Here is a 25,641-nt window from a genome sequence, read left to right as displayed (position 1 = left end):
CGAGCATGGATATCCTTAAAACCTGGACTGTTATGTCGGCATTTGGAAAACTCTGCTATAGAACATACAGTAGGCTCCCAAACTCAGTCCACAGGACCCCAAACAGTACATGTTTTCCAGGTCACCTTGAAGCTGCACAGGTGTAGTCATTACTCACTGACACATAAAAGATCTACTTGCAATGCTATGCAGAGCCCCAGAAAACATGAACTGTATGTAGTTCTGAGGACTGAGTTTGAGAAGTTTTGCTACAGATGTGATAATGACAGAACTACAGTAAGTCGATATATTGTATACACTCATGCACATATATAGCAATACAACTAATGGGAGCATGACTTACCTGGTAATGACAGGATGCTGGTAAAGCAGCAGAGGGTGAGTATGAGTGCTAGCTGCATTGTGAGCCACAGATCTGAGTCAGTACAGAGTATAAGGAGAGTGAGTGAGGAGTGGAGGTGAGAGGAGTCTTTATATAGGAGTCCCATCCTACTCTTCTACTGTATGTTGGAGGTCTGTGTATTCTGGGAGGGGCCACACTGAACAATACAGACTCCATGTCTACAGTCACATAATAATGTTATCACACTACAAGTTACATTACAGGGTCACACAGCTACATATTATCTCTAGTTATTATCTTATCTGCTTACATTTTACATAGCAAACGTTACATCGATTTCTCACCCAAATTGTTTCTGTTACACATTCAGTCATTCATCTTCTAATATTTCTGTTATTACTAATAGATGTACTGTTCATGTTATTTCCTAACATTATAATTGTTCTGTGTTCCGTAATGCAACAAATTTTATTGTTACACACATAACATTTATACTCCATCCTTTATAAACTGGTGAGTGAGGGCTGCAAAGGGAACCATTCTAAAAAATGGGGGATATGTTACCCCCATGTTGTAGGAGTGCCAGGCTCTGCGTGTTTGGATGCAGATTTCCTGGCCCCACAGCAGGAGTTCCGGTATCCAGCCTGAGTATGCTGGGACTGCGATTGATGGTGATCTGATGCTGTATCATCAGACGCAGTACTCGGGTCAGTGCTGCATGCAGGAGGCGTCTTTTTCCTCAGGAATATTTGAGCATCGCTGCTGTGACCAAAAATGCAGCATTAATGCTCACTGCCTCCATCTCTGAATCAGGGCCAATGTCCACAATAAAGTCAAACCTACCATCTGTGTTATATTGTATGTTGTGTACATATACAATATTGTGTATATTGTATCTTATATAAATTGATTACTTATTGTATAACACAAAGAGGTTTCAATAGACACCAACCAGTCATTGTTCCACAGTTACAATGGTAGAAGGAGGGGTGTCAAGTAAAGAACCATGTTGTAGACAAGTTTTAAATGAGGCCATAGTAACTTACAATGCCCATGCCAGACCCAGCTCTGAATACAGCCCAAGGCTGCACACACTTCACAGGAAGAAGTTTTATTTAGCTAAAGGCTCACAGAACTTATACTGTAGTTAAGTATTCAATTTAGGCAATGACAGCCAGGTGCTGCACTACCAATGGATTCTTTGTCATCTTGCAACCACCAGCATTGCCGCTTTTATTATATTCTGAATAGGTCAGATCTCATGTTACCCTGGTGGCAGCTCAGTGTGAATGGGTCCTTGAAAAACATCCTGGGTCAAGTGCCCTGGCATTTCAAGGTAACTAGCAGGGTTGAACATGGAAGAAACCCAGGTTACCTGGCAGTGTGAATGGGAAAACCGGGTCATTTAACGTCTGTCCCATTCAAATCCCATGGAGAGCCGACTCTCTAACACTTGAAGATAATATACTCTTTAAACATTGGTAGAATCAGAGGTGGATTTAAATTTTAAATCCACCTCTACCCTCCACCCCTACCTATCCTCCAGCGGTATGGGTGGAGGGCAGCTTTGATGTCACATGGGCAGTAATGGGTGTTCTATCTTCCACTCAGCATGTAGTACCTGGAGCAGTAATTTCTGCTAATTACGCCTTTACTGCACAGATGGTGGGAGATGGGGCAGGAGGGTAAACACTGAACTGTAAAAGGGGGCATTGGGAATGAAGGGGCTACTGTACATGACTTCAAGGATGGTAGGGGGTGTTTAATATGCAGGAGAGTGGTGGATAGTGGAGTGGGTTTAATATTCATCATTTTCCGGTCGGAGAGCATCTTGCTTGACTCCAGAATCCAGTTCCTGGATATAGATTTCTTAGCTATCAATTAGATAAAACACTAAAGAGTCCCACCTTTTAGGAGGTACTGGGGACTTGGGGATCAAAGTTCAGGAAGCCAGAGAAATCCATCAGAACATATAAAACTGCATACCAGGCGTATGGAGCTGAATCAGGGACCAGCTGCTGGAAGGCTGATATCTCTGGTTCTGGGCATAGCAGTGACATGCTTCCAGTCTCCACCGAGGGAGAGTCCCAGCTTTTGGAATATTCCCTCAGAAACCAGACAGAACCAGTGATATCTGGCTGGGAAGAGCCATTAAAAGACTCAGATGGGGACCACTGCTTTGAAGTCGGATTATTCCGGTTCCCCATTGCCAATTTTCAAAAATCTGGTACCCCTGTAAAAAGGGGACCCACAGCTATCCGCCTAGGGCCCTTAGACTCCTGGGCCCATGGGCAAGTGCCCATTGAGCCCATTCGAAAATATGGCCCTTAATACACCACTTCCCTCACTGAATGTATCAGGTCCCCATACCACATTATTACACCCTCACTCACTGACAGCATTGTATATGAGTGACCCAAGCTTACTGATTATAGCAGGCCCCATCACCTAAAATACTCACTATTATCCCCCCTCACTCACTGACTAACAAAATTTTATAATATATGTTATTACACCCCTTCATCATTGTCTGTATTAATTATATAGTATATCAGTGCTTCACTCACTGATTGTAGTGCCTAAAGGCACTGATATATAACACAATAAAGTCACTGATTGAGAAGTGCAGTAATGGGTATTATAAAGGATGGGGTATATAGTACAATCAGTAGGGGTGGTACTGATAGATAATGCAGGCACCCATACCTTATATTAATTATTATTACAACCAATGACATTAGTGCCTCCCCTTACTGATTGTAGCAGCCTAGCAGGTCACCCATCCCTTATAATATCCATTATTACACCCCTTAGTCAGTGTGACTGTACTGATTATATATCAGCACCCCTTACAGCATATGGCAATGCCCCTTGGGAGGCCCCTGTGATTGCATTTCCCTGGTGGGCCCTTCATGCCCCAGTCCGACACTGTAGCTACACATACACACAAACACAGGGCAGTAACTACGTGTGTGCCAAGGGGGCTTGGCACACAGCGCAGTTGCCCTGAGGGCGCAACGGCCAGCGGCATGTAATGAGTCAAATTGACTCATTACATGCCGCCGAAGTCTGCGCCGTGCGCCCCGCTGTGTAGGGAGAAGAGGACCAGCGCCGGGCAGCGGAGAGAAGGAGGAGGGGGAGCAGGGAGCCGCAGCAGCGCTATTTGATTGGTAGTAAGCGCCGCTGCAGCATCCCCCTCTCCTCCTGTATTGGCTGCCCGGCACTGCTAAGGATGCTGGGATGCGGTTCCCCAGCATCCACAGCAGCGCCAGGCAACCAATACAGGAGGAGAGGGGGATGCTGCAGCGGCGCTTACTACCAATCAAATAGTGCTGCTGCTGCTCTCACTCCCTCCTCCTCCTTCTCACCTCACACAGCCTGCACCGAGAGGAAGCTGCACGAGGAGCCTGTCAGCGGGGAGAAGGTAAGTATATCCCTCTCTCTCTCTCTCTCTCTCTCTCTCTCTCTCTCTCTCTCTCTCTCTCTCTCTCTCTCTCTCTCTCTCTCTCTCTCACACCGTCTGCCGCAATGTGTAAAATGGGGTCTCGTCTGCCGCAATGTGTAAAATGGGGTCTCGTCTGCCGCAATGTGTAAAATGGGGTCCCGGCTGCCGCAATGTGTAAAATGGGGTCTCGTCTGCCGCAATGTGTAAAATGGGGTCCCGGCTGCCGCAATGTGTAAAAAGGGGTCCCGGCTGCCGCAATGTGTAAAATGTGGTCCCGGCTGCCGCAATGTGTAAAAAGGGGTCCGGCTGCCGCAATGTGTAAAATGGGATCCCGGCTGCCGCAATGTGTAAAATGGGGTCCCGGCTGCCGCAATGTGTAAAATGGGGTCCCATCTGCCGCAATGTGTAAAAAGGGGTCCTGGATGCCGCAATGTGTAAAAATGGGGACTGGCTGCCGCAATGTGTAAAAAGGGGGCCTGGATGCCGCAATGTGTAAAGAGGGGGACTGGCTGCCGCAATGTGTAAAAATGGGGACTGGCTGCCGTAATGTGTAAAAAGGGGGCCTGGATGCCGCAATGTGTAAAATGGGTTCCCGTCTGCCGCAATGTGTAAAAAGGGGGACTGGCTGCCGCAATGTGTAAAAAGGGGGACTGGCTGCCGCAATGTGTAAAAAGGGGGACTGGCTGCCGCAATGTGTAAAAAGGGGGACTGGATGCCGCAATGTGTAAAAAGGGGGACTGGCTGCCGCAATGTGTAAAAAGGGGGACTGGCTGCCGTAATGTGTAAAAAGGGGGCCTGGCTGCCGTAATGTGTAAAAAGGGGGCCTGGATGCCGCAATGTGTGAAAAGGTGGACTGGCTGCCGTAATGTGTAAAAAGGGGGCCTGGATGTCGCAATGTGTAAAAAGGGGGCCTGGCTGCCGCAATGTGTAAAAAGGGGGACTGGCTGCCGTAATGTGTAAAAAGGGGGACGCTGTCTATTGTAATGTATAAAAGGGGCGCTACTGTGCAGCGTAATTTGAATAATGTAGACTACTGTGCACCGTAGTATGAATTGCTATTATTTTGTGGCCACGCCCCTCCCCCATTAAGCCACGCCCCTATAAATTTTTTGCGCGCCTACGCCGCGCACTGCCCCTGTCTTACATTGGGGGGGGGGGCGCCACTATCGTTTTTTGCACACAGCGCTAAAATGCCTAGTTACGGCACTGCACAAACACATGGGGCCAGCCGAGTGAGACAGCCAGATATCGGAGATTCCGGATGGGCTCGTATGGTTTTTTTTTTTTACAGTGGCAATCATTTACAAGGCAAAGCCAGGTTGGTTTTACCTTGTAAATAATTGCCACTTTAAAAAAAAAGTACAAGGTCGGCCAGAATCTTGGAGCTTCAGCCATCTTGCACTTCATTACAGCCTATGAAGAGAAATAGGGCTAATTTGGAAGTAGAATAGAACAGGAAGAGCTTAGGTCATGATAGGGATAGTCTTTCAAACTGTCAGTTTTAATTGAATATATGCAAATAAAACGGCTCAATGTAGCTTAATATTCTTTGGTGACATATTACAGAGTGCCTGTAATTATATTTTGCACTGCACTTTCATTTTGAATTAATCTAAATAAAGGGGCTAATTCAGACCTGATCACTGCTGTGTTTTTGCACAGCGTGTGATCAGGTGTAAACTGCACATGCGTAGGCGCCGCAGTGTTCCTGCACATGCCAGAGATGTGATAGGTATTTCAGCCCAGCGATTGCTTCTGCCTGATTGACAGGCAGAGGCGTTCGCTAGGCGGGAAGGGGTGGGCCAGCAGCGTAGGGCTGCCACTTTGGAGGCGCGGTCCGGCAACGCAGGTGTGCCCGGACCATGCGGGGGCAGGCTGCAGTGGCTGCGTGATATCATATGCAGCTGCTGCAACCCAGAGAGCAATGGGTAACTCCCTGCCAGTGTGCAGGAGCTGCGCTGGTAGGGAGCTACTCTTCAGGTACAAAAGCATCACTGCCGTGCAATGCTTTTGTACTTGTGCAGGGGGGGGGGGGGGGGAGGGGAGCCGAGCCAGACATGTGGGTGTACTAGCCCTGTGCTGGGCGTCCCCCCACATGTCTGTGAAAGTGATCGTGGATGTGCTAAATTTAGCACATATATGATCAAGTCTGAATTACCCCCAATATCAGGTGTTTATCTAACCCTTATAGCGTATGAAAGTAGCCACAGCCGCAGTGATCTATTGTTTCATGCAACTGCAGAGATATCATAGAACACAATTACTTATTTGCAGTCTTGTATCCCTTTCTCACCTATAACCGGGTCCAACCTGCGTTATTGAACATGGTTTCATGCTGAGTTAAGCTTCTTGAAATCGTGTTTGCACTGCAGGCTGGACCCGGGTTATTGCTGGGTTATCTCTTTGCTGGCGCATGGAGATGACATCATCTCTAATTGCCGGTAATCCAGCTCTCTGCATACTAATAGCGTGACTCTTTACCACATTTTCAAGATCAGTCCCGGGTTTAACCTCGGTCACAGTCCAGGCGCTGAACCTGGGCAGTCCCTTTCACACAAAGCCAGGACACAGGTTGCCCAGGCAATATAAAATATGTTTTTGGTCCAATTCAGCCCAAGCCCCATAATGTTTCTAGGACAATGTAATATAAGCAGGATGTGACCTTAGCAGTGATTATTAATATCACCTCATTCAATCTACATCTCATAAGAGTATTGGATGTATATGTACTCCCATCTGACATAACTGTACAACCGGTCTGAAAAGCACAATACTCAGCACTATAGAGCAGAAGACGAGACTATTTCTACCATTACAATCCATACAGTTTGTGTCAACTGTAATAAATTAAAAGGTAACTGTGTTATTCCTTATTGTCTGATAAGAACTCTTTGATCTGCGATGACGTCTGTCGGTGGGTATCGTACAATTCAAATACAGATTAGTCTGTTTAAACATATTCAAACTTTGCTGTGATTGAATTAACAAAGAAGCGCTAAATTATCTAATCATCAGCAAACAGGCACAGACATCAGATGAGATTTCCAGTCAAATGCAGAACAACTTACTTTATTATATTGAATCCCAAACTCAGCAACAAAGGTCAATTGTATTTAATTTGTAGCAGTCAATACAATTTGTGATTTATCTATAATATCTTCTTTGCACTGCTGAGGTCCATCATGTTATCACCTCTGCTCTCTGCTGCATTTTCATGATGCTATTGGGACTTTAATATGTAATTGCATGAAGCGCCATAATGATTAGACCGGAGGTGGGGCCAACACTATGCCGCAGTCTACTCACAGATCTGGGCCGTCTACTCATTGTGGGTAAATTTACTAAAGCTTCTAAAAATGAAAAGTGGGGATGTTGCCCAAAGCAACCAATCAGATTCTGTCTATCATTTCTCTATTGCAACCTAGAAAATGATAGAATCTGGTTGCTATGGGCAACATCACCACTTTTCATTTTTAGAAGCTTTAGCAAATTTACCCCATAGGGTCATAATTATCAGATTACAGTAATTTACCAGTTCTCAGAAAATTGACTTTTTATGTAATGTTGATATTTATCAGGGTACTGCAGCAGAAATCAGAGATATCTATTGCGGTCCCTCATTTATCATTCACAAAAACTGTCACCATAGCTGTGTATAGGGACTGTGATTAAGGCAAATTTACCAAGATCCAATAAGCTAAGGTTATGTACACATCAGTGGGAGTGGCGGAGGTGGGAGGAGCAGGGACATGCTGCATTTGGTAGGTCCATCACATGATGCAGTATATGACCAGCGGGAGCGCGCCTCAAACCCAATATTGAGCATACATACTATACAATATCATAAGCCAATAGCAGCCGGATCGTATGCAATATTGCATAGTGTGTACGCACCGTTAGCTTCAGATGGAGTTAGTCCATAGTAGCCTATGTGCTAATATTCAACATTTCTTATTGGTAAGGGATCCTTTGGATATCAATCCTTTAGTCTATACTAGAGCATTAGCCTCTGTAGGAAGCTATCGCTTTACTTCCAACTGTTCACTGGGCTATCATCAGTGTCCGTGCCCCAACATGGGACTGTTGCTAAATACCACATTTATATTATTTCTTATTGTTGTTTCTATATGCAGAAATTATATTTAATTGGGCAAAATTCATAATATTATTAAAATGAACTCTAGATCATGGATCTCAGCAATGTAGAAGATGGCTGTTCCAGGGTAAAGACCATGACACAGCAGGTTATTTACTAAACTATTTCTAAACAGGGCTACATAGTGTGCCCAACATGCCAAAAATGACTGCAGCAACCCTGCATTATGTGTTTTTCTACTTGCTGTAATACAAAGGGCAGATTTGGCTATGAGTGATGTTCTCGTTGTCACTCGTTGCTGTTCATGAGTGCTGCTCCTGCCAGCCAGCTCCCAACTGTCACTTTTACCATTTGGGATTGGCTTTGATGTCTATAAAGTGCCTTGAGTCCTATGGGAGAAAAAGCACTATATAACGTTGTGCTGTCAGATCGCAGAGAAACTGCAAAGAGAAGCAGCTGGCAGCAGTAGATAAGTGTGGCTATAGATGGAGAGACACAAGGGGGTATGCGATGGTTGGTAAGGGTGGTGATGCAGTGACTTGGAAGGATAATGCTAACGCTTTGGGAAATGTAGTGCAGAGGTACAGGGGTTGGACAAGACCGAGGGACACAGGGGGATGATGCTGAGATACACAGCAGAGAATAAGGCTGGGAAACACAGAAGAGAAGAGTCAATGGCTGGAGATGTTGAGACCCAGAGCAGAGGGTGCTGGAGAGACATAGGGGAGATGTGAATGTAAACACCATGGTGGTGCTGGAGAAACAGAGCATGGATGTTGCTGTAGAGACACAGGCAAGGATGAGGCTGGCAAGACATTGGGGAAAACGAAGCTGGAGGACAGGGGCGGATTGGGATGGAAAACCAGCCCAGGAAATTGATGGAGCCCTAATGGTTAAAGGGGTGGGGTCTGTCAAGCAGGGTGGTCTCTCCTTATATGGCCTAACTTACATCTTTTGCTGCAGTTGTGTCTGTGAATTTATAGTAATGCTGCTACAATGCACTTCCCTTGTGTACATGCTTGTAAATATGCAAGGACTGAGACTCCCACTGTCAGTGCCTACAGATGCTGCAATCATGCTTTGTGTGTTTTTAAATGCTATGCTAGGTGCAGATCATCCAAGTATGGCCTCCAATGTGTGTGATTCAGCATTTCTGTAAACAACCACTATCAGCAACATGCCCATACTACATTACCTTTTGTGTCTGGATATCAAACCCTTTTCTAAACGCCCAGGGAATTCCAACACATTTTTAATACATTTCTTGATGCATGCATCTGAATCCGTGACTCTGTACGAACAGCATCAGGACGCATGTGTGGTGCAACACAAATGCATGCACAGACTAAAAACACATTGGCCCCACAGAAAAAAAGCACATTGGCCCCCACAGAGAACAAAAAAAGTCTCCCACAGAGGACAATAAAAAAAAATCATTGCCCCCCACAGGAAATTAAACAAACATTATCCCCCACATTGGCCTCCACAGAGAACAAAAAAAGTCTCCCACAGAGGACAATAAAAAAAAATCATTGCCCCCCACAGGAAATTAAACAAACATTATCCTTCACATTGGCCTCCACAGAAACCCCCCAAAACATTGGCCAATACAGAAAACAATAAAACACATTGGCCCCCACAAGAAAAATGTAAAACACATTGGCCCCCACAGGTTTACCCACACACACTGTTACGTGGACTACAGTGTGCAATAGGCTTTCCAATGGTTGTGGCTGGTGCTCATGCATTTACCCTTGCCCAGCAGTCTTTTAGCCTCTTGCAGCCAAAGACTTTGCCTATAGCAGCCGCCTCTCCAGGGCAGATTAGGTCCACCCCGTACGCAGATGCCCCCAGGTTTTATGTATAGACACGTTCTCATATGAGCAGACTGGTTCTCACGCGAGCTGACAGGTTCTCACAAAAGCAGGAACTATCACCAGTGTTTTGGGAGTGTACTGGGGAAGAATATAAATGATGCTGCACCAATCACTGCTAGATTGCACAGTCCCGGCTCCTAAGCAATGCCCAGGATGCGTGCCTCTTGGTGCTAACACACACACTGGCCCTACAGAAAAAAAAACACATTGGCCAACACAGGAACAAAAATATGGTGGATAGTGTATGTCCCTGGGTTGGAAGGGAGTATTGTGTCTACAGGGGCTGCCACACAGACGCTGCCACACTGGCCCACACAGTAATAAAAACACATTGACCCTCATATAAAAAACATTGAAACCCACAGAAAAAAATATTGCCCCCACAGGGAAAAAAACACATACGGACACCCACAGAAAAATACAAAACATATTGGCGCCACACAGAAAAAAACACATTGACCCTGGACAGGAAAAATAAAAAACTATCTCCGACAGGAAAAAAATAAAACACATTGGCTCCCACAGATAAAAAAATAAAAACATTGGCCCTCACATGGAAAAAAAACACATTGAGCTCCACAATAAAAAATTTGGTGGATAGTGTACATCCTTGGGATGCAGGGGTGGGGTGGGATGGGGACACTGATGCTGACACAGATGCTGATACACTGATGCGGACACACAAACAGATGCTGACACAAATGTATATATAGACATGAGCACAGTTTAGGAGGCTCATAGCAGGGACCCCTGACACCCACTTAAGCACATACACACACCCCTGTGCAGTAGACACCAGCAGGCCCCACTCTCCCTCCAGCAGTGAATAGCAAACACCCTCTCTGTCACCCCACAGCAGCCAGCAATCCCTTTGTGCCCCCCACTGTGGCTCTCTCCCCCTGCAGCAGCTATCATGCCCCCCTCTCTGCCCCCAGCAGTGTCTCTCTCCCCGCACAGTGTCCAGCAGCCTCCCTCTCTCTCCCCCCTCTTCCACCAATGAGTCTTAGTGCCCACTTATGGGCAGACTGGGGCACAATATATGAATTGGCCAGGAATGGGGGAAGCACAGCCAGTAAGGAGAGGGTGGGGCCTGGGAGAGGGTGGGGCCAAGCCCACCAGCAAACCATTCCAGTATTCCCATGGGCCAATCCAACCCTGCTGAAGGAACACAGGCAAGGCACTCATACACCAATTGTAGTGCAATCATGCAAGTGGTTCATCCCAGAATCTTTAGTCTCATGCAATAAGCTGTCCAGTAACAGCTAACAGCAGCATGGTGGCATTCCTCATGCAATCTTCTCTGCCAGCACCCTTATCACTACTAGCCTCCGAAAATAAGCCATACATCAGACCAACTTTCCTCCAGCCATCCAACTGACCAACTGGTCTATACAACTGAAAATGGTGCTTCACACATCTAACCAAATTTCTCATCAAAGTAGCCAACTAGAAAATGTTATTATTAAACCAGCCAACTTACCTCCAACTTGTGATGTCACAGAAGTAGAGAGATAGTGTCTGCCTACTTCTGCATGTTTTGAATAAATATTTTTTTTATTTTATTTCAATATGTGTGATTTTATTTTAATTTTACCAATTATATTTTTTATTATACCAATGTATCACAGCTTATTCTGTATTGTGTGTTCTGACTTAGCTGCAAAAATGTATAAGAACAGCACTTTGTATCTCACAATGTAAATGTAGCACAATGTAGCTGTAACACAATATAGATGTAAACCCAACCATGCTGAATATAATGGGCAACAAAAGACAGTATGTGTGTGTGTGTGTGTGTGTGTGTGTGTGTGTGTGTGTGTGTGTGTGTGTGTATATATATATCTATATATATATATCATTTTTATAGCCTGCCGCACACAATTATAGTCCATGGTAAGAGTGCTGGTCACATAATCAGTTGCAGTAGTCTCAATAAAAGAAACCAGCACCTCCAATTAATGCATAATAAATCCTTTATCAAAATATATGTGCGAATAGAATTAAACAGCAAAGGCATCAAAAAGGAGTATCAGAACAAGCACATGGGATACCTGCAGGGCCGGTTCTACCCCTTGTGGCCCCCCCCCCCATGGCAAAACAGTTAGAGCGCGGGGGGGGGGGGGGGGTGGCTTCATAGGGGAGGGGCGTGGCCAGTTATGCTCCCAGTAGCTGTGCCCCCCAGTTGATTTGCCCCTGTAGATATGCCCCCTCTTTATTTGCCCCCAGTAGTTGTGCCCCCTCTTTTCTGGCCGCCCGCTCCTCTCTATGGGAGAGACGTCATGACGTCTCTCCCATAGCGCCGCTCAGACACTAGAGGTCAATAACGACCTCTAGTGTCTGTGCCTGGAGCCGGCTGCAGCGGATGCCCACACAGCCCACGGCATCTGCTGCAGCCGTGGAGCGGGGTGCGGGCAGGTGGCGGTGCCTGCATGGTGACTGCCGCCGCGCCCCCAGGCCGCAGCGCCCCGGGCAAAGGCACTGCTTGCCCGCACCAAGATCCGCTCCTGGATACCTGCTGGAAGCAAACTGCATAGCTCCGCAGTGTAGCAGCTGATCCAGGATGAAGGTGCCTTTTTGAGCACCGAAATGGCTTGATGACTCACTAACCTACTGTCACCGGAGGCTTGCATCATGATCAGCTGCTACACTGCGGAGCTATGCAGTTTGCTTCCAGCAGGTACCCCATGTGCTTGTTCTGATACTGCTCTTTGATGCCTTTGGTGTTTTATTCATTCAACACATGTTTTTTGATAAAGGATTTATTATGCATTAATTGGAGGTGCTGGTTTCTTTATTGAGAATATATATAGTCTTTATTTACATATCACCGGCTGACTTATAGGGGTGTGGATTAAAAAGCTGACAGTAACTAGGTCGACAGTCATTAGGTCAACTACTATTGCTCGACAGTGCCTAGGTTGACACCGTAATTAGGTCGACCTGGAAAAGGTCGACATTAGTTTTTTTTATTTTTTGGGGTGTTGTTTTCTTTGTAAAGTGACCGGGAACCTCAATTAGTGCCCTGTGGGCTTAATTAATACATGGTCATTAGTGTGTGTTTTTTTCATGCCTGCGATCAGGTAATCGTCGCCTACAGCGGGGGGAATTCTCTGTGCAGGTGTGCGATCGCATGTGCGGAGAGCTGCACAAACAAAAGTTTGTGCAGTCTCTGTATAGCCCAGGACTTACTCAGCTGCTGCGATGATCGGGGCCGGAGCTGACGTCAGAAACCCTTCTTCCAAATGCCTGGATCCTCCTGTGTTTTTCCGGACACTCCTCTAATATGGTCAGTTACCACCAACAAATAGCCTCTTCCTGTCAGTCACCTTGCGATCGCCCATGCGATTACTTTGTTTGCACCATCTTGCCGGGCGATCCCCATCACTGCAGACCAACGCACCTGCGCATTGAGGTGCATGCGCAGTTCAGACCCGATTGCCCACTGTGGGAAAATGCACAGCAGCAATCGGGTCTGAATTACACCCCGTGTCTCCTTGCATGGTTTGCTTTGCTCACCGTGCTTCGGGTTATTATTCCCAAATGTAGTTCACGTGGATCATAAAGTATGAAAAAGTTCAAAAAAAATGAAGAAAAAATGTGAAAAACTGATGTTGACCTTTTCATGTGTCGACCTTTGCCATGTCAACCTGATGCATGTTGACTAATAGTGGTCAACCTATTGAGTGTTGACCTAAGTGTTGTGGACCCAAAGACCGGACACCAACTTATAGAGAGGCTAGGTGACAAGTACTGGTTGTCTAAAGGGGGGATTGTACAGTGCTGGCAGCTCTGGGGTAGTGATAACTAGGTGCTATCGCTGCTGCTGGGGGCTGTACTGGGGAGGGTAGTGTATGGTGCTGGCTGCTCTGGGGTAGTGATAACTAGGTGCTATCGCTGCTGCTGGTGGCTGTACTGGGGAGGGTACTGTATGGTGCTGGCTGCTCTGGGGTAGTGATAACTAGGTGCTATCGCTGCTGCTGGGGGCCGTACTGGGGAGGGTAGTGTATGGTGCTGGCTGCTCTAGGGTAGTGATAACTAGGTGCTATCACTGCTGCTGGGGGCTGTACTGGGGAGGACAGTGTACGGTGCTGGCTGCTCTAGGGTAGTGATAACTAGGTGCTATCACTGCTGCTGGGGGCTGTACTGGGGAGGGTAGTGTACAGTACTGGCTGCTCTGGGGTAGTGATAACTAGGTGCTATCACTGCTGCTGGTGGCTGTACTGGGGAGGGTAGTGTATGGTGCTGGCTGCTCTGGGGTAGTGATAACTAGGTGCTATCGCTGCTGCTGGTGGCTGTACTGGGGAGGGTAGTGTACGGTGCTGGCTGCTCTAGGGTAGTGATAACTAGGTGCTATCACTGCTGCTGGGGGCTGTACTGGGGAGGGTAGTGTACAGTGCTGGCTGCTCTGGGGTAGTGATAACTAGGTGCTATCGCTGTTGCTGGTGGCTGTACTGGGGAGGTTAGTGTACGGTGCTGGCTGCTCTAGGGTAGTGATAACTAGGTGCTATAACTGCTGCTGGAGGCTGTACTGGGGAGGGCAGTGTATGGTGCTGGCTGCTCTGGGGTAGTGATAACTAGGTGCTATCACTGCTGCTGGGGGCTGTACTGGGGAGGGTAGTGTATGGTGCTGGCTGCTCTGGGGTAGTGATAACTAGGTGCTATCGCTGCTGCTGGGGGCTGTACTGGGGAGGGGAGTGTATGGTGCTGGCTGCTCTGGGGTAGTGATAACTAGGTGCTATCGCTGCTGCTGGTGGATGTACTGGGGAGGGTAGTGTATGGTGCTGGCTGCTCTGGGGTAGTGATAACTAGGTGCTATCGCTGCTACTGGTGGCTGTACTGGGGAGGGCAGTGTATGGTGCTGGCTGCTCTGGGGTAGTGATAACTAGGTGCTATCGCTGCTGCTGGGGGCTGTACTGGGGAGGGTAGTGTATGGTGCTGGCTGCTCTAGGGGTAGTGATAACTAGGTGCTATCGCTGCTGCTGGAGGCTGTACTGGGGAGGGGAGTGTATGGTGCTGGCTGCTCTGGGGTAGTGATAACTAGGTGCTATCGCTGCTGCTGGTGGCTGTACTGGGGAGGGTAGTGTATGGTGCTGGCTGCTCTGGGGTAGTGATAACTAGGTGCTATCGCTGCTGCTGGGGGCTGTACTGGGGAGGGTAGTGTATGGTGCTGGCTGCTCTAGGGGTAGTGATAACTAGGTGCTATCGCTGCTGCTGGAGGCTGTACTGGGGAGGGGAGTGTATGGTGCTGGCTGCTCTGGGGTAGTGATAACTAGGTGCTATCGCTGCTGCTGGTGGCTGTACTGGGGAGGGTAGTGTATGGTGCTGGCTGCTCTGGGGTAGTGATAACTAGGTGCTATCACTGCTGCTGGGGGCTGTACTGGGTGGGTAGTGTATGGTGCTGGCTGCTCTGGGGTAGTGATAACTAGGTGCTATCACTGCTGCTGGTTGCTGTACTGGGGAGGGTAGTGGTCTTCTGTATACCGGCGGTCGGGCTCCCGGCGCTCAGTATACCGGCGCCAGGAGCCCGACAGCCGGCATACCGACACTTATTTTCCCTCGTGGGGGTCCACGACCCCCATAGAGGGAGAATAAAATAGTGTGGCGCGTGTAGCGCGCCACCGTGCCCGTAGCGTGGCGAGCGCAGCGAGCCTGCAAGGGGCTCATTTGCGCTCGCCACACTGTCGGTAAGCCGGCGGTCGGGCTCCCGGCGCCGGTATGCTGGTCGCCGGGAGCCCGACCGCCGGCCAGCCGTAGTGAACCCGGGAATGGTGCTGGATGGTCTGTGGTAGTGATAACTAGGTGCTATCGCTGCTGCTGGTGGCTGTACTGGGGAGGGTAGTGTATGGTGCTGGCTGCTCTGGGGTAGTGATAACTAGGTGCTATCACTGCTGCTGGTGACTGTACTGGGGAGGGTAGTGTATGGTGCTGGCTGCTCTGGGGTAGTGATAACTAGGTGCTATCGCTGCTGCTGGTGGCTGTACTGGGGAGGGTAGTGTATGGTGCTGGCTGCTCTGGGGTAGTGATAACTAGGTGCTATCGCTGCTGCTGGGGGCTGTACTGGGGAGGGTAGTGTATGGTGCTGGCTACTCTGGGGTAGTGATAACTAGGTGCTATCGCTGCTGCTGGGGGCTGTACTGGGGAGGGCAGTGTATGGTGCTGGCTGCTCTGGGGTAGTGATAACTAGGTGCTATTGCTGCTGCTGGTCGCTGTACTGGGGAGGGTAGTGTACAGTGCTGGCTGCTCTGGGGTAGTGATAACTAGGTGCTATCACTGCTGCTGGTGGCTGTACTGGGGAGGTTAGTGTACAGTGCTGGCTGCTCTGGGGTAGTGATAACTAGGTGCTATCACTGCTGCTGGGGGCTGTACTGGGGAGGGTAGTGTATGGTGCTGGCTGCTCTAGGGGTGGGTCAGTATCCACCTACTTATCTTTCAGTTAGAGGGAAAGTTGCCCCTATACTAGAATGATTAGTTGAGAAAAATCAAAAAAGTTTAAGTTTCCTGACTAGTTGGCCAGACCGTTTTCTTCCTTATTTTTTTTTTCACTTGGCAGCAAATGGCTGGTTATCATTTGTTCCTATGCACTGCCAGATTATCGTTTGGAATGATATTGTTCTGATGTATGGCTAGCATTAAGAACAGTAAGTAATCCTGTATCATGATCAAATGCAATCAGATCCATAAATAACAGAAAATAAGAAAGTATTACAGCAAGTAGAAAAACACTTTATGCAGGGTTGGTGCAGTCATTTTGGGTAATACAGTCTATGGGTTATATATTCAATCCAAGAAAGGTACCAGGAGAGGCAGTCATGTTGGGTGCACCCGGGGTAGAATCAGTCACACCTAGAAGAGATGACACAAAATGGGGTGATTGCAGTGACCTAATGCTAGGATCCCAACATAACCATCTGTTACATGTATTTTTTATCCCATCCACAAACATACCAGGTGAGGGGAAGCAGTTAGCTTTCCAACAGATGGGATCCCGGCGGTTGATATACAGATGCCGGGATCCCAGAAGTAGGAGGCAATGCCGACATTGAGATACCGATGCTGCACGGGATGCTGGTGTCACATTACTAACAGCTGGCATTCCAATTGCACTGCCGCATGGGGTTAGGTTTAGACAGAAGAAGGGGGTTAGGCTGCAGGGCCATGAAGGTTAGGGTTAGGGACCGGGGAGGGGAGGGTTATGCACATATAAGGGAAGGTTAGGGTTAGGGACCGGGGAGGGGAGGGTTAGGCACATAGAAGGGGAGGTTAGGATTAGGTATCAAGCAGGGAGGGTTAGGCACAAAGCAGGGAGGGTTAGGATAGGGGGCAGACGAGGGATAGGGGACTTACTGGTGGGCTGTCGGGATTATGATGGATGGGATGCTGCTGTCCGTATTCTAACCGCCGGCATCCCGTCCATCGAAAATCATACTGATCACCAGGTGAGCCAGCCACGTTCGGCATATTGTAAAGGTTACTTTGTGGGAGGGATGAGACAGGACTTACTTCCACCTGGCAATTCACTGGGCAGAAAAGGCCATGCCTGGAATTGATGACACATAATGGAGGAGTGTAAAATGAAAACACCGCGCTGTGAGGTATCTATTTTGTTATTTCAATAAACCAACTATAAACAATCTAAATATGTAAACCTATATAGTGGCTGTATATATATCAGAGATGAGGTCGGGAGACTTCCGTAATTAGCACATAAATACATTTATTTCATAATACGTGTTAAAAACAAAAACTAAAATCCTAATCTAATATGCATGCATAGCTTTCAAATCAAGAAGAGGAAATTTTCCTGATCAGCATGTGAATAAATATATTGTTAATTTATTATTGATTTATTCTCTAGAAGAAGTGAGGAAGTCCCAAGGCATTGTGGGACGAAACGCGTTTATGCCACGCTCCTGAAGTACCCTTGCACTGGTGTACCATTACGGGAATCATCATATTGAATTACCGCTTGTCACTATCCCACTGCAGTATCCATTGAGTGAGGTGCCGTGCCCCTGCAGCCGCAGACTACTACATCACTGCCGTCATTGGGCTGTTAACAAACGGAGCGAACGGAGCCTTCCTGATGAGCGCACTATACATGTGATCTATCTCACCTCTCTGGACATCTTACCCCAGTACACATCACCCGGGGCGGTGACAGCCTCACCACCAGGTGAGAAGGGATAAAGACGCTATTTCACCAAAAGGGAACAGCGGTAACTATACAGCAGTCCAATTTATAATAACTCTTGCGCTATAATTATATAATTACAAGATATGACTGACAAGAATAACAGACTCCTATAAAATTAAAAATATATTTAATATTGTATGAATTATCATGTATCATAAAACAAGACCGGTCTTAAAAGTTTAAACATCAAAAAATGACAAGTATATATATACTTTCTAATAAATGGAGGTGGACTTTAAGCATAATCTGTGCACAGAAGTGTAAAAACAAGCTCTATAGCTATATGACTTATTTGATGAAATAAAAAAATTTAATCAAGTGTAGCTGCTGGTAAGACCCATATATTAATTGTTTCCAATAGATAGTCACTTTGTGTCAAAGTTCTTTAGGATATAAAAATCCAACATATAACGATGAAATGAATAAGAGCCTTTTGTAACCGGAATCTTACGTGAGGTGAGAGCAAGTGGTATCAGCAGAAGTGCATCCCGACGACCACCACAGTGGCTTGTAGCTGCGGGGAAAAAGGCACCAGCAATGGCGCCCACTGTGACTTAACCTGCTCCGTCACGATGCTCCACGGATATCCACCTCTACGTGCCGTTTGCGGGCACCGGTAAGCGGCTCCTCTCCACTCAAAAATCAAATGACCAGGCAGAAGAATGTTACAGCCGGTACGTGATGCGGGTCTAACTCCAGCTGGGGTCCAACAAAATCAGCTTCTGACACGTTTCGCTCCTCCCACAGGGGCTTCCTCATCGTGACGGAGCAGGTTAAGTCACAGTGGGCGCCATTGCTGGTGCCTTTTTCCCCGCAGCTACAAGCCACTGTGGTGGTCGTCGGGATGCACTTCTGCTGATACCACTTGCTCTCACCTCACGTAAGATTCCGGTTACAAAAGGCTCTTATTCATTTCATCGTTATATGTTGGATTTTTATATCCTAAAGAACTTTGACACAAAGTGACTATCTATTGGAAACAATTAATATATGGGTCTTACCAGCAGCTACACTTGATTTAATTTTTTTATTTCATCAAATAAGTCATATAGCTATAGAGTTTGTTTTTACACTTCTGTGCACAGATTATGCTTAAAGTCCACCTCCATTTATTAGAAAGTATATATACCTGTCATTTTTTGATGTTTAAACTTTTAAGACCGGTCTTGTTTTATGATACATGATAATTCATACAATATTAAATATATTTTTAATTTTATAGGAGTCTGTTATTCTTGTCAGTCATATCTTGTAATTATATAATTATAGCGCAAGAGTTATTATAAATTGGAGTTCTGTGTTTAATTGCACTTGGGTGGTCCAGTGTAATTTATTTGACCTGTTAACCCCAGGTCATTAACTTTTTGCAGCTGAGTTTCATTATATCCAAAAGGGCTTTTTTATAACAATTAATATTAGCGCCTGATATAAAGAGTTTTTTTTTGTAACTATACAGCAGTGTTTATACTACCTGTTTGAAATGTATACATTGTAGCCGGGACGCCGGCATACAAAGTAATCATACCCTGTGTGGACCAGGTGCAAAGGACATATTGCTACAGTTGCTATATACTGCTTATCAAGAACTTTAGCAACCTAACTGTTGCATATACATTTAGAGGATGAATCAATAATAAATTAACAATATAATAAGACACATGCTGATCAGGAAAATCTCCTCTTGTTCTTGATTTGAAAGCTATGCATGCATATTACATTAGGATTTTAGTTTTTGTTTTTAACATGTATTATGAAATAAATTTATTTATGTGCTAATTACGGAAGTCTCCCGACCTCATCTCTGATATATATACAGCCACTATATAGGTTTACATATTTAGATTATTTATATTTGGTTTATTGAAATAACAAATAGATACCTCACAGCGCGGTGTTTTCATTTTACACTTTACCTATACATGCTGAAGACACTAACCAAGTCTTGAAACACACGCTGCAGTGTATTGTATCTATTTGTATTATTCTATAATTAATTTTAAAATTAGCGCCAGGAGGGTGGAATTGGCATACCACCAGAGAACTAGTTCTCTATAAACTTTTTTCTACATAATGGAGGAGATAAAATGCTTGGCATGATCCTTGCAAGTTCATCCAAACCATACATTTTTTATTCTACACAGAGCACCAGATGAGGAAGCCATGTTGTTTACACTATGTTACATAGAAACATAGAATTTGACGGCAGATAAGAACCACTTGGCCCATCTAGTCTGCCCCCTTTTTTTTATCCTTTAGGAAATCGCTTCCCTTTTTGAATCTTAATTCTTTGTAAGGATATTCATATGCCTATCCCAAGCATGTTTAAATTGCTCTACCGTCTTAGCCTCTACCACCTCTGATGGTAGGCTATTCCACTTATCCACTACCCTTTCTGTAAAGTAATTTTTCCTTAAATTTCCCCTGAACCTGCCTCCCTCCAGTTTCAGTATATGTCCTCGAGTTCTAATACTTCTCTTCCTTTGAAGAATGTTTCCCTCCTGAACTTTGTTAGGAACCTTGGTATATTTGAAAGTTTCAATCATGTCCCCCCTTTCCCTTCTCGCCTCCAAACTATACATGTTAAGATCTTTTAGCCTTTCTGGGTAAGTTTTGTGATGTAGGCCATGCACCTTTTTAGTTGCCCTTCTTTGTACACTCTCTAATGTATTTATATCCTTCTGGAGATATGGCCTCCAGAACTGGACACAGTATTCCAGATAGGGCCGTACCAATGACCTATACAGTGGCATTATTACTACTTTTTTCCTGCTACTGATTCCTCTCCCTATGCAACCAAGCATCTGACTTGCCTTTCTCATTGCTTTGTTGCATTGCTTTCCTGCCTTTAAGTCACTTGAAATAGTGACTCCTAAATCCCTTTCCTCCTCAGTAGTTTCCATTATAGTACCCTTGATGCTATATTTAGCCTTTGGGTATTTGAGACCCAAGTGCATGATTTGGAATTGTTTAGCATTCAACTGTAGTTGCCACATTCTTGACCATTTCTCAAGCCTACCTAGGTCATCAATCATTTGTTTTACCCCTCCTGGCATGTCTTCCCTGTTGCATATCTTTGTATCATCTGCAAAAAGGCATACTTTCCCTTTAATACCATTTGCAATGTAACCAACAAAGTTATTAAAGAGAACTGGTCCAAGTACAGATCCCTAGGGTACTCCACTGGTAACATTTCCCTCCATAGATTGCACTCCATTTACTACAACTGTCTGTTTCCTATCCTGCAACCAGGTTCTTAACCATTTAACTGTTTTATAATCCACCCCTATGCTTTCAAGTTTATTTAGCAGTCTGCTATGTGAGACAGTGTCAAATGCCTTACTAAAGTCTAGATATGCTACATCTACAGCTACCCCTTGATCTATTATTTTCGTCACAGAGTCAAAAAAGTCAATAAGATTTGTTTGGCATGATCTTCCACCAGTAAATCCATGATGTTTTGGATCCTGTAAGTTGTTTGATTTAAGATATTCCACAAGTCTTTCTTTTAATAGTTTTTCCATTATTTTCCCTACTACTGATGTAAGGCTTACTGGTCTGTAGTTACTTATTTCTACCTTGCTACCACTTTTGTGCAGTGGGACTACATTGCTCTTTTCCAGTCCTCTGGAATGGCACCTGCATTTAGTGACTGGTTAAATAATTCTGTTAAAGGTGTCACCAGCACATCTTTTAGCTCTTTTACTATCCTTGGGTGTATCCCATCTGGCCCCATTGATTTATCCACTTTTTTAGTTTTGAAAGTTCTGTTAGGACCTTCTCCTCTGTAAATGTACTTTCATCTACCTTATTTTTATGAATGTCCTTGCAACTTCACTGTGGCCCCTTCCCTTCTCCTTCTGTAGTAAATACTGAACAAAAATAATTATTTAGGTGATCTGCTATTGCCTTGTCTCCCTCCACCAAATGCTCACTCTCTGTCTTAAGTCTTATTATTCCTCCATTTGATTTTCTCCTTTCACTTATATACTTAAAAAAAAAAGTTTTGCCCCCTTTATCTACTGACTGGGCCATTTTCTCCTCAGCTTCTGCCTTTGCACGTCTGATCACTTTCTTAGCATCCTTCCGTCTATCAAGATACACCTCTTTGTCGTTATTCTTTTGAGTCTTTGTATTTCCTAAAAGCCATTTTTTTTGCTTTCACACTAGTTGATACTACTTTTGTGAACCACATTGGCTTCCTTTTCCTGGTGCTTTTCCTAACCCTTTTGATACAAAGGTCTGTTGCCCTTAGTATTGCACTTTTTAGTTTTTCCCATCTTTCCTGCACTCCCAAGTTCCTCCAGTCTGCCAATGAATCACTTAAACATCTCCTCATTTCTAAAATTCAACACCTTGGTTTTTGTGTGACAGGAGTTGGATCCTGTCTTTATACTATACCATACTGCTTGATGATCACTGGATCCCAGGTGCTCACCCACATATATGTCTGATATCCTGTCACCATATGTAAGAATTAAATCTAATATTAAGTCTTTGCGAGTGGGCTCCCTTACCAATTGCTTGAGAGAAGCTTCCTGTAAGGAATTTAGAAACTTGCCACTTGTAGCTGAACTTGCAAAAGACCTCTCCCAATTAACATCAGGTAAATTTTCTATGGGGACCCAAAGGGCCTCAAATTTGTATTCAATTTTTTATATTAAAGTAGCATTTATGCTTTTTTTCACATACATTGCTACACCTCCTGCTATTCTTCTCATTTTATCCTTCCTAAATAAATTGTATCCTGGTATAGCTATGTCAAAGTCATGATTCTCATTGCACCATGACTCTGTAATTGCCACAGTATCCAGGTTTTCCCTTGTCATTATCACAATTAACTCTGGAATTTAGTCTCCTAAGCTCCTAGCATTTGCACACATAGCTTTAAGAATTTTGTCTGTGCATCTGTTATTAGTAGCCATGTCCAGACAGCAGGGCCAGTGCAAGGTCTCTCTGCACCCTAGGCAAAGCTTCAGCCTGGCACCCCCTAACCTGCAAAAAAAAACAAAAAAACCACCACCTCTCGGAGGGTAGATGCAGGTTGCGACTAGGTGGGCTGGGGTGAATTGCATCATTATACATATACAGAGGAAAGGGACAACACTCAAGGACTTTTAAGGTGAAAAAGTATATTGTAATCAAAGTCACAACATTTTGTGACTTTGTTCGCATGTATACTTTCACTTTCAAATCCTTGAATGGCGACCATTTTTTCTGCCTATGTACACAAACTATCCGGCATGTTAAGGATTATATAATACATTGATGCCAATTTCACATTTTCACTAAATGCCGAGATATGCATCCGCATATGTGGTCTGGTGGGGATATTTCATTATATGTGTATACATACACACATATACACACAGATGCATATAGTTGTTTGCTCCTTATTGTGTTCCATTCCCCCATATATAAGTTCATTACTGATCCCCCTACCTCCACATGTACTGCATTGTGCCCCAGTGCCTGTGTTTTCCCTATTATGCTGTTTACAGGTGCAAACCACCCATCAGGCTGTAAGATCTGCACTGTCTGTGGTCCTGCAGAACCCCCATGGGTTACTTACCTAAAAGTTGTTTCCTTGTTTTCCCTGATAATTGGTTCCTCTTACAGGCGGCAGCAGCATTACAGCAATGCTGCTGGGAGCTGACATGTAGTCAATTGCTGCTTGCTGATTGAGAGCCGGGATCTAGGGGCCTGGAGGAGGTAGGTACATCAGGGCTATGAGAAGCGGCTGTAGAGGTGCCCCGGATCCACAGTTACATCCTCCCCTATGTGCCTTCACATCACTTTATGTTACACATGTCAGCACAGAGGAAACGCTGAGACATTATGTGGTACAGCCTGATAGTGGTGGCTGTACCTGACTAGACTCACAGCAGTGGCCAGCACAGTGTAAAAGGAGGAGGTCACTTTCATATCATTCAGTTTTTTGTTAGATGAATTCAGTTGCGCCCTCCAATGGAAGGCGGCCCTAGGCAGCAGCCTAAATCTGCCTAATGGTAGAGCCGGCCCTGCCAGACCGTAAAAAATAAATGACAAGTTTAAAGTTGAAATTACCTGTTTGGTGATGTTGCTCAGTGTTTGGTATTTCTTTTCTTTTACTAATCAGGAATCAGACTCTGTCATATACACCATGACTACACCTCACTAAATGTAAAGATATAGTACACCTGACCATAAATGGCCAAACGATCAAAGGAGGTAAACACCAGACAGCATGCAATAATAAACTATGTTTCACTGAGCAACTTCCCCACACATGCAATGCCAATTACAAGCAAAACATTACATCAAAAAACATACATGAGTTGCAAGCAAATCATGATATAACAACTGTTCTTAGACTGCATGAGGATGTGAGAAACATATGTACATATGTTTAAATGGACTGATGAGTTTGCATGAGGTTGAAAGGCCTGTTGGTTGCAGTGTTCAAATAAGAAATACATGGAACTGGTAAATATAAGGATAAAGTGAAAAGTGGACTAATGGGATAATCACTGCATAAAATTTCCATGGGTCGATCATCCTGCCCTTGACAGTACCAGGTGAGGCGGTTACAGTGGGCAGGGTGAGTGATTTATAAAGGTGTAACATATAGTGTGGAATTCCAGAGAAAGAAAGAGACAGTTGAGTTGGAGTCCATGATGCAGCAGATAGGAGAGAAGGTAGGTAGGACATCAGCATAGGGCAAACAAAATTCAACTAAATTTAAACAGAAGTAAATAATAGCTGTAGAATTTGAAAGCTTGATAATTCAGCAATACATTTTGGAAAATAAATTCTGTGGGAGCAGGGATGTGTGTGTTACAACGTGTGTAGTATGGTATGCCGGTGGCCGGGCTCCCGGCGGATAGCATACAACCACCAGCATACCGACCGCTGGCATACCAACAGCTGGGCGAGTGCAAATGAGCCCCTTGCGGGCTCGCTGCGGGCACGGTGGTGTGCTACATGCGCCATGCAATGCTGTGCATCGGGATCCCGACAGCCGGCAAAATTAAGACCACCCATTACAACATTATTAGAGTTATACATGAGTTAAACAAATGGGAAACAGCAAGATAAAAGTAGACCTGAAATTTCTACCTCTCTAAAGCTACTTTGAAGGAACTGCTTTGGCTTCTCTCTAATTCAAACACCTGCTTTCTACATATCCTGGACACTACTTTCTGGGCACCCTGCTTGGACATTGCAAGGAGATAAGGCTTGCTACACCTCTGATAGTTTTAGGTTTTTCCCTATAGCTTCCGCTCTTCACCCTGGACCTGTTGGGTTTGTGTGACTGGCAGTCGGGAGACCACCACCGGTCACCATACCAACGCCACTTAGAGGATTCAGTGGCTCGCTGCACATGCCACAGGTTCTATTCCCACTCTGAGTGTCGTGGACACCCACAAGTGGGAATAGTCCTTGTAGGTCAGCATGCCAACCAGTGGGCTATGCATTGTTCAGGATCCTGGTATCTTGACCGGCGGTCTCCCAACTGCCAGTCACATAACCGCATCCCCCCCGGGACACTCCCCAGCTGAATCTCAGTGACCTAGCCATGAGTATCTGTCCACATACCGTCTCACCCTTATACTGTAACCATCACCCTTAATCCTAACATTAATATCATAACCCTTTATCCAGTGGTTCTCAAACTGTGTGCCGTGTCACCCTGAGGTGCCTTGGGAC

At 45.4% G+C, this 25,641-nt stretch overlaps 1 long non-coding RNA gene across 1 annotated transcript in view; it reads left to right on the top strand.

Moving 5' to 3' along the window:
* The first annotated feature begins 209 nt into the window (after positions 1 to 209).
* LOC134969000 (uncharacterized) overlaps positions 210 to 25,641 on the top strand; it is a 100,537-nt gene continuing 75,105 nt past the window's right edge. Inside the window, exon 1 of the long non-coding RNA XR_010189367.1 lies at positions 210 to 276. This is a non-coding gene — a long non-coding RNA (uncharacterized LOC134969000). The remainder of the gene's footprint in view (positions 277 to 25,641) is intronic.

This window comes from Pseudophryne corroboree, chromosome 11 (assembly GCF_028390025.1).
Source record: "Pseudophryne corroboree isolate aPseCor3 chromosome 11, aPseCor3.hap2, whole genome shotgun sequence".
NCBI lineage: Eukaryota > Metazoa > Chordata > Amphibia > Anura > Myobatrachidae > Pseudophryne > Pseudophryne corroboree.
Note: the sequence above shows the minus strand (reverse complement) of the source record. Positions and strands in the feature narration are given on the sequence as shown.